This window comes from Cibotium barometz, chromosome 60 (genome assembly GCF_041138505.1).
Source record: "Cibotium barometz isolate CiBa-2024 chromosome 60, ASM4113850v1, whole genome shotgun sequence".
Lineage (NCBI taxonomy): Eukaryota > Viridiplantae > Streptophyta > Polypodiopsida > Cyatheales > Cibotiaceae > Cibotium > Cibotium barometz.
In genome coordinates, this window is record NC_141105.1 from 11357112 (window position 1) to 11368089 (window position 10978).

Here is a 10978-nt window from a genome sequence, read left to right on the forward strand (position 1 = left end):
GTCACACATGACAATACAAGATGAAGCACTACTTAGAGTTGCTACTTGGAGTTGATGGATCTATGAAGCTCTATTTGGAGTCTATGGATCTACGAATCTCTACTTGGAGTTAATGGATCAATGGCACTAGTTGAAGGAGATGAATCTAAGCCAAAACCCCCATAGATGACAGGTTTAGGACTTACACCGGAGCAAGTAGCAAGCATGGAGAAAGCTTATCAAGAAGAGATCAAAGAATAGCTAAAGAACAAGAAGGTAATTACCAATGAATCTTTCTTTTTCTATTATTCTACATGTTGAAGGTTATGGTACATCACAAGAGTTATGGGATGGTTTGGCAAGCCTCTATGAGAGTGCTTCAAAAGCCAAAAAATTACATCATCTCAACAATGTATAAAGGAACAATCTCAGCATTATGGATTATGTTGGTTCTTTTGCAGTAATATATGAGATAGTTAAAGAGGAAAATAAGGTACATGCATTCTTACAAGGCTTGGACAAAGACTACAAAAAATGTTTACTACTAACATACAGACTAGAGATGTGATGCCTACATTTGAAGAGTTGGTGCCTAAGATGGAAGAGATTAAGTTACAGGGAGGATATTCATCAGCTCCACTCTTTCCCTTATCGCTTATTTCTCCCTTTCCCTTGTTTTTTTATTCTTATGATCTCTGAGGTTCTTGTTTCCTATCTATCCATTTCTCAGTGTCTTCTCCTCGAAGCACACTCTCCATCCATTGGACTACTATCTATCCATTTTTCATTCTCTTCTACTCCTCAAAGCATACTCTCCATCCATTGGACTATCTATCCATTTTTCACTCTTCTCCTCCTCGAACCACCACACTCTCAATCCATTGGACTAAAGCTCATGACTTCCTCTTAATTTTTCCAATTGAAAAGAATCCTCTATGGGGCACTTCAAATTTCTTTGAACTTCATAGTTGACCCTTGAATCTGGCCCACACTTGAATCCTCTACAGCTAACTTGGATTAAGCAAACTTGCCAGCTAGCTATATGGACACCATCCTTGTTTTTGTGACCATGCATTATCCTAATACAAAAGGATTCACAAACCTCATACTGGTGCCTTAAGTAGTCTTGGAAAAGTCGAGGCTATTTTCGAATGTTGTGGTTTTTGCTGCCAACGGGATTGCTACTGAGCAGTGATTATAGCCAGCAAGTAATTTCACTATTGGCAGCGATATTTTGCTGCCCGAGCGAGACAAGAAACCTGGAAAAAAAAAAGTTGGGGTAGACTGGGGAGTCATCATAGGACTTCGAGTCTACCCCAACATTTTTTTAAGAATATAGAAGAGATAGTAACAAAGTAAAACTTGAAAACATAAAAGAAACAAGTGAATACAAAATGGTTTGTATTCATCGGGTAAATTTAAAGATTTATATACAAGGCCTTTGGCCATATGGCTAGCCATATACAAAATAAATCATAAAGAAAAAAGAATGACTAATATGGCTAGCCATATACAAAATAAAGCATAAAGCAAAAAGAATGACTAATTATCATCCTTATTAGAATCCTCTGGCTCATCTTCATCTTCACCTGCTTCGCCTTCCTCTTGTGCATAGTCCGGATCTTCATCCTACATACATGCATACAAGACTAAAATAACTATAAAATAATAAAAGAGAACATATAGACAAGAGAAAAGAGCTTATGTATTACTTACCTTATCAACTTTAGTTCCCAAAATGGACTCGTTCAAGGGAACATCTCTCACACATGCATCCAAGCGTGCAATTATTTTTGGGAGGCTCTATACCCATGATCATATTCTTCTTTTGTTGGGCCACGCCTAACAACCTCCCTAAAAAAAAAGCAGTATAAAAGATCAAATTAGATTAAAAGTGAAGAGTACAAAATAGATTAAATTAGAGAGAAGAGTAAAATATACACTTACAAAGCATGAAATAAAGGAGGATTTCCCTCCTGACCTAAAGTAAGAAGCTTTTCTTGCTTCCGTAGGATTAAAGCACTTACCGATGCTTGTTGTTGATGTGCACTTGGATGCTTCCTCACATAGCTATGTGCATACCTCCACTCTTCTAGTGAGTAAACACTAGGCTTATCTGAGTTGGACTCGGTTGCTCTGATAATGTTTTCTCTCCTATTAGAGAGCATAAGCTTCATCCTCTTCTTCATCCAGTCATCCGAGAAGTCAAGGCTCGGATGTGGAACTAGAAACTCAATTTTAAGCACATCAATGACATATTGTTTTGATAACTCATCTTGTGGTTTCCATCTTTTACAAGAGTTTGTGAACTATAGGTACTCAAGTACATGCCATCGGTTCATGACTTGCTTCTCTCTACTGTTCATGACAAGAGACCTATCGACATCTATGCCATATGGAAACTCGTGTGGATCATGTGGTGGCATCGCTCTCCTCGGGGATGGCTCATAAGTGTGGGATGATGAATCCCTTCTGTTGTATTGGGGAGGTGTTGTGGGAGACTTAGTGATGCTTCTCCCAAAGCAAAATCGCCCTGGTTCCCTATCGCTCTACTACATCTACTAGATCCCCTAGGCTCCCTACACGTCAACATGGTGAAGATGGATGTGAGAGAGCGAGGGTGGGTCTAGTCGATGTGGGTCTACTAAGTTGCAGTGTAGGTTCATCAGATTCATAGCGTGATGGACCTGCACCACTTGGGTCTACACCATACAATGGAGTAGACTGGCCATGTGGAGTAGACTAGCTAAATGGAGTGTTGGCCTTCATATCCCAATGCATGAAGAGACTTACTCAATGCATAAACACATAAATAGGCATAAAGCATACAATAAAAAAAAACATACCTATGTATGCAAAATTTATGTCTATGCCTGCGGGATGCCTGCTGCCCATAACATTGATTGATGATGGCGAGCAGGTTTATGACATCTGGGTCCTAAGAAGGGTCCAAGATTGCCTACACAATACATACATAGAAGCCTTATGAGACATCATTAGAGTAATAAGCATGAGATCTTCATGCATAGAAGCCTTATGTAAAGAGCTTAATACTATACATAGGGATATAACATAGCCTCACGCATACTATGCATTAGGCTATAGCATAGCCTCATGCATTCTATACATAAGGCTATAGCATAGTCTCATGAATACTATGCATAGCCTACACAAGGCTATAGCATAGTCTCATGAATACTATACATAAGGCTATAGCATAGTCTCATGAATACTATGCATAGCCTACACAATGCATATATAGAAGCCTTATGAGACATCATTAGAGTAATAAGCATGAGATCTTCATGCATAGAAGCCTTATGTAAAGAGCTTAATACTATACATAGGGCTAAAACATAGCCTCACGCATACTATGCATTAGGCTTTAGCATAGCCTCATGCATTCTATACATAAGGCTATAGCATAGTCTCATGAATACTATGCATAGCCTACACAATGCATATATAGAAGCCATATACATAAGGCTCATATGCATAACGCCCTTATGCCATAAGGACCTTATGCTTCTGCTTATGCTTTACACTATTATGTGTCAACTAGTTCATGACTAGTAAGAGACTTATGCATAAGCCCCTTATGCCATAAGGACCTTATGCTTATGCTTTATGCTATTAAGTATGCGTCAAGTAATTCATAACTAGTAAGCATTCATCTAAGCTATCTATTTAGAAGTAGGTACTATCTAGTTACCAACTATTAGGCTACTATTAAGTATGTGTTAGTTAAGAACTAGTAAGCATTCATCTTAGCTTGGGAGGTAGGTACCAGTAGGCTAGTTACTAGCTATTAAGCATACTTCATAGCTAGTTACTAGCTATTAAGCATACTTCATCTTAGCTTGGGAGGTAGGTATAGTAGGGTAGTTACTAGCTATTAAGCATACTTAATAGCTAGTAACTAGCTATTAAGCATACTTCATCTTAGCTTGGGAGGTAGGTACAGTAGGGTAGTTACTAGCTATTAAGCATACTTAATAATTGGTAATAACTACCTCATATATTCTTCCCACACATTGAGAGAAATGCTTACTAGTCCTAAACTAGTTGACACATGCTTAAGAGTTGGTAACTAGCTTTACCTCGAGTGGTTGAGAAGAGCTAGACTTAAAAAAAGGCAAGACTTATAATACAAAACATGAGATTAAGGCTTTACCTTAAAAAAGGCGGGACCTATAATAAGACATGAGATTAAGGCTTATGCTTATGCATAACAAGCATAAGCATAAGCTTATGCATGAAGCTTTATGCATAAGCATTAGCATCACATGTGCATAAGTCTCATGCCTAATGCATGAGGCTTATGAATGAGCCTCATGCATTATAGCCTAAGCCTCATGCATTATGCATGAGGCTTATGAATGAGCCTCATGCATTATAGCCTCAGCCTCATGCATTATGCTTATGCTTATGCTTCATGCGATTATTTATCAACTAGTTCATGACTAGTAAGCATCCATCTCACCTATTAAGTAGGTACCAGCTAGTTACCAACTATTAGGTAGCTTTTAAAAGTACGTGTTAGTTAAGGACTAGTAAACATTCATCTTAGGTATTGGGAAGTAGGTAGCTATTAAAAGTACGTGTTAGTTAAGGACTAGTAAACATTCATCTAAGGTACCAACTAGTTGCCAACTATTAGGTAGCTATTAAAAGTACGTGTTAGTTAAGGACTAGTTAACATTCATCTTAGGTATTGGGAAGTAGGTACCACCTAGTTACTAGCTATTAAGCATACTTAATAACTGGTAATAACTACCTCGTACATTCTTCCCACATATTGAGAGAATGCTTCCTAGTCCTGAACTAGTTGACACATGCTTAATAGTTAGTAAAACTAGCTTTACCTTGAGTGTGGTTGAGAAGAGTTGGGCTCAAAAAAAGGTGGGACTTATAATACAAAACATAAGATCAAGGCTTATACTTATGCTTATGCATGATAAGCATAAGCTTTATGCATAAGAATTAGCATCATGCATGGATGAGTCTCATGCCTAATGCATGAGAGTTATACATGAGCCTCATGCATTAAGCTTATGCTTATTTATAAGCATAAACAAGTATGCATAAGTAAGAGCTTATGCTTATGCATATGCATGAGCATGAGCTTTATGGCTTATGCTTATGCGTTAAGCTTATGTATAAGCATACGCCATAATGCATTAAGCTTAAGCTTATACATAATCATAAGCTTATATGCATAAGTATAAGCATGAGCTTTATGTGCATATGCTTTTATGCATAAGCTATATAAACATATGCGTAAGGCCATGAGCATAAGCTTATGCATTCATCATCATCATTGGAAATCAGACTCCAATTCACTTTCATATTGTTCTTGTGTAATGCCTCAACAAATGATTGTAATGTTTCTATCACCTCTATTATGCTTGAGCATGACCACCACCCTTTTCATGCCTAAGATGCCCAATAATCCAACAAATGTGTGGAATCTGATAATTTTCTCCTTGATAATAATAATAATAATAATAATATATAGAAGATAATAATAATAATAACATATAGAAGATAAAACAAAAGAGAGAAAAAAGAGGTGATTACAAAAAAGATATGTTAGTTAGTACAAGAGAGCACAAAAAAGGTAATAATAGTAGTACAGTACGTAGGGCGAGAAGTGAGATTACACTACTAAAATCAACAAAATTAGCAGGGAAAAAAAAACGCGACTGACTTGCAAAAAGGAACCTGTGCCTAAATCGATGCTGCTTGAAAACAGAGTGCCCAAAACCGAAACTTGTGTGGAGGTGACTTGTGTGTGCAGGGTGTTGCCAACCATCCTCTCCATCTTCTCCATAAGAACTTCCAAGCAAGGTGTGCCTCCTCTTCCTCTCCACTTCCCCCACAATCTTTTCATGAAAGCTGCACGTTTATGAGAAGGTTTGTTTCTTCACCCTCGCAGGACATCTCCATCTCCATCTCTTCTCTTCTCCTTCCCCTCTCCTTTCCCTCTTTATCTCTTCCCCTCTCTTTTTCCTCTCCGTCTCCATCTCCCTCTCCTTCTCTTCTCCTCTCCTTCCCCTCTCTTTCTCTTTCTCTTCCCTCTCCATCTCCCTCTCTTTCCCCTCTCCTTTCCCTCTCTCTTGAAGTTTTTTCTGTCTCTTAGGATTAGGATTAGAGCAAGAATTAGGGTTAGGGTTACTAACATTGCTTTTCTTCTTTTGCTTTTTATAGAGTCTCCTTTGCCTCGTTGAAGGTAAGAGATCTCTCTTTACTGTGTTGATACTCTTTTTTAGGGGGGTTTTTGTATATTTTAGGATATTTATGCATAAAGATTTTCATGTTTTAGGGTTTATGCATAAGCTTAATCAAATGTATAAGGTTTATGCATATGATTAGACAAAAATTTTATTTTTTTATTACACCCTTGGGTGCCGGGGTGTAGGATATAGTGCTTTGGTGGGGTAGATATGGATATGGTTGAGGTTGCAGAGGAGGAGCACATAGGTAGGGTTTGACAAGGGAGATGTTTCATATTCCTTTGCTATTTTTGTGGTAGAGAGCTTCTTGATATTCTTGCACAAAGGAGGATTTTATCAGAGCTCAGATGTCTGGAGAGTATTTCTCCTAATGCTATTTTTGCTATTTTTGTTCATGATATTCTTGCATAGAGGAGGATTTTGTAAGAGATCAGCTATGTGGAGAGTATCTCTCCTGATGTTTCAGCTATTTCTTTGGAGGTTCCTGTTGACTCTATCCATGTAGCAGATTGTCACAGTGGTGATCTTTTATGTGATGATGATTCACATGTTGCTGATCCTCATGATATTATTTCTTATGATGCTACCATTGTTTCTCATGATATTAATCTTAATGATGCTCTTTTGGTCCATGATGATCTTCAGGATGTTTTTATGCATGACAAGGCTTTGCCTGTCCATGCTATGGTTTCTCATAATGATGTTGATTTTTGTTATGTTGAGCAGGATGGAATTTTTAGAGGGGATCTTAGTGGTTTCTTGGAACCCATTCCAAAGCAACTTGTAGTTATTTTGGCATACTCACGTGGTAGTCTTACTGTTAATGCATGTAAATATTCCTATGCTCTTGCATGTGTTCAAAATGTAGGTGTATTCCTATGGATTAATCATTGTAGGAATGGAGCATGGATTTTCCTATTATATTGGCATGTGGATACTATACATTTATGGTTCTATGTGTTTATATTATTTGATTATGAGATGGGATATATATTTCTTGAAGGCCTTCCTTGTGCTTTGCAGTGCATTGGGAGGAAGTCCCAATGTGTGTTTATGGTTCTATGTGTTTATATTAAATATTTGATGTTAGGATGGGAATTATATTTCTTGAATGCCCTCCTTGTGCTTTGTAGTGCATTGGGAGGAAGGAGTAGAAATTTCTTAAGGTGTCAAATGATGTTATTGATGTTGATAATGTTGAGTTCTCACACATGATGTCTAGTTGTGGGAGAAAATGTCTTCAAAAGGTTGAACCCTTTAACCTATGCAAAACCCTTCGCCATGAGCCTTGCCGTACCTATCCAATGTACCATCATACTTATTCCAAACCCACTTGTTGCCAATAACCTTTCGTTTTGCAAGACAATCCACAAGATCCTAAGTGTGGTTTCTCAAAATTGAGTCAAACTATGACTCCATGGCCCCCCTCCAGTTTAGATCTGCTAATGCGTCCTCCAAGTTGGCTAGCTCCTACACTTTTATTATCTTAGCCATCAAGGATATATTGACAATGTGAGTGGAGGCCCCTTTCTGGTCCTCTATTCTCTTAGATCTGTAAACTCTTTTGTGGTTGTTTCTGATAGAACTTTCCCATCCAAGAGATGCTTCACCCATTTAGGATATGGCCTCTTATGAGGTGTTACAAGCTTCTCTTCTTCATAATTTAAAGAATCCACCTCTTGTGGAGTTGGTAATCCACCACTTCTGGAGTTGTGTCTACTAGTCTACTTCTTCATTGAAGGATAGTGTGGATGCAGCCCTCTTCTCCACCTAATAAGGCTATTCTTCAAACAACACATCACAACGGGTGGACAATTATCTTCTTTACCTCTGGGTCATATAGTCGATAACCCTTTGAATCCATATCATACTCCAAGAAGATACACTTTCTGCTCTTGTAACCCCACTTAGTTCTGGATGAGTATGGAACAAAATAGTCATAACTAAATGTCCTAAAATATGCAATTGATGTTTCTTGCCTAAATAAGCTTCTTAAGGTGTCATGCCCGTCACTACCTTTATGTAACTCTTATTAAGGATATGTACTATAGTGTTAATTGCCTCAGCCCAAAAGGAATTATGTAATCCTTTGCCTTTAGGTATACTTCGCATGCCATCTCCACCATTATGTGATTCTTGTGCTCCGCAACACCATTTTGTTATACAAAGTATGAGCAACTATCAAATCTCTCTTGATCCCATGCTCCTTACAATAGGCATCAAACTCACTTGTTATGAATTCTCCTCCTCGATTTGTTTGAAACTTCTTTAACCTATTTCTTGTCTCATTCTCTACTAGGTTATGTGATATTTTGAACTTTTCAAAAGCTTCGGCCTTATCCCAAAGAAAATACACTCACATCTTCCTACGAAAAGTCATCGATCACAAGAAGTAGGAAGAATTTTACCATATATATCTACATGTACATGCTCTAGAGGAGCCTTTGCACGATTCTAGATTTCGTGTGGAAATGCATGTCGATGCTACAAGCTTCATACACATCTAACATCTCTAAAAATGCTAGTAGATATGCCATCCTAGACCTTTACATCTCTTTTAAGACTACAAAGCTCTGGCACCCAAATCTCTCATACTATAGCTTGCTTGTCCCCACATCGGCTCGAGCTATAAAAGTTGATAGTTCATACAAGTTGTTGCATCGTATTCCTTTCCCAACACATTACTGTTAGCATCTATGATGATTGCACTAGCCGAAGAGAACCTTCAAGTTACATTAGGCAAAATTTGGACTCAAAAAGGGGCCCTCTAAGAACTGCCATGTCAACTTTTTCTTAAAAATGGGTTGATGGTTAAATTTTTGCAAATCAAGCCAAAATTTGTCAGAGATTGTAGATTGAGTAACATGCCATGTCATCACCAATTCGAGATCTTTCCAATGATATATAGCATGATGTGTAATTTTTCATATTCAAGAAGTTTCCAAATTGGTGATGACATGTCATGTTACTCAATCTATAATCTGTGATAAATTTTGGTTTGATTTGCTAAAATTTAACCGTCATCCCATTTTTAAAGAAAAATTTGACATAGCAGTTCTTAGAGGACCCCTTTTTGAGTCCAAATTTTACCTAATATAGTCACACCACTCGTAGATTCCTCTTAATGTATGAACATAAAAAGGACGTCAGATAACTTCTTAGTATCACCATTTCTAGAAACAAAAGAAATGATACTTGAACCCATGGCTGGGCATCTAGTATCGTTCCCGAGATTGCTATAGCACGATAGACTCCCTCAACACTTTTTATTGATTATATGTTGGGATACTCCACTATCGACGATGATCCATGAATCATTTGAAGCTCTTGCTTTTGCATAGATTTTTTCTATTACCACAAACAACTCCAATGTACCATCATACTTATAGCTGACCTTCCAAAAAGAAGCAATTTTTTCTATTACCACAAACAACTCCAATGTACCATCATACTTATAGCTGACCTTCTAAAAAGAAGCAAGCTAATCTTTGAGGTAAGAATTAATTTTATGGTTTTTTTGTTAATTTTCTCAAATGACTACTCTTCTCAACCCCTCTCAAGCTTGAGAAGTTTTCTATTTGGTTGTTTTAATTCAAATCAAGCTTTTTCTAAGAATGATTATGTTCAATTAAGAGAAAATTAATCATTATGCTTATTTTGAATGCTTTCTTATGTATATCTCTCTCTCCAAAAAGAAAAGTCATCTCTATGACTAACTCTTTAGCAAAAGAATGCTTCTCATTGATAATTTCTTATTTCAAAACCAAACTCTAGGCTTGTTAAGCTAGAGATTTAAAAAATGGTATTTTTTATGATTTTATGTTAACAAAATAATGGTTAATTTTTTTAGATTATTTATAAGTAGTTAAAAACTATTTTAATTGATTCTAAATGAGAAAGAGATAATCCTATGAAATTGAAAAAAGAGGAATAATGGAATTAGCTTGATCTAGTGGAATAATCATAATTAAGTTTATGATTATGATTAAAATTATGATTAAAAATCATAGTTTAGATTTAAGCTAAAAAATAGATTTTATATCATATTTTCATTACAATGTTTTATTCTTTTAAGAAAAATAAGAAATTTTCAGTAATAGCAGCGAAGCTATGGCAAAAATTTTAGAAAATAATACATATCTTATTTTTATGCATAATGCTAAAAGAAGACTTCCTACCATATTCTAGGATTGGACATCCTATGCAAAAAGAATGATTTTCATCATATTCATGGAAAATAAATTTTTAGTATTATGCATAAATATTTAATTTAAAAAAAAGATAAATTTTTGATAAATTTATTTTTATGCGAAAAGAGAAATTTTTGGCATATTTAAAATAATAAATATTTTTATTTAATTTTTAAAAAAAGAATTTTAGATAAACTAATTTTATGTATAATAGTTTTTAAACGATAAAAGAGGAATCCCATGACATTTGAAATTCAATCATTTAAATACAAAAAGAGGAATTTTAAGCATATTAAAAAAATAGATATTTGTAATTAATTAAAAGAGACATTTTTATGGCATTTTAAGTAGAAAAAGGTTTAAATTAATGTTGATGACAAAAGAGAAATTTTCACCATAATTTCACCTAGAAAATTAGGGTTGATAATTAAATTGGTGGAAAGAATATTCTTATGTTGATAAATCACCAAATTAATATTTACCCAAAATTGGATTAATAAAAAAAGAGTATTTTTATAAAATCTTGATATTCTCTTATAAAACTAATTCTTAATCTATTGTGGTTAGGAAGGA

At 35.8% G+C, this 10978-nt stretch overlaps 1 long non-coding RNA gene across 1 annotated transcript; it reads left to right on the plus strand.

Moving 5' to 3' along the window:
• Positions 1–5772: 5772 nt before the first annotated feature.
• Positions 5773–6845, plus strand: LOC147604978 (uncharacterized). The gene is made up of 2 exons (XR_015265252.1): positions 5773–5829; positions 6190–6845. It is a non-coding gene; the product is annotated as an uncharacterized LOC147604978 (long non-coding RNA).
• Positions 6846–10978: the final 4133 nt, after the last annotated feature.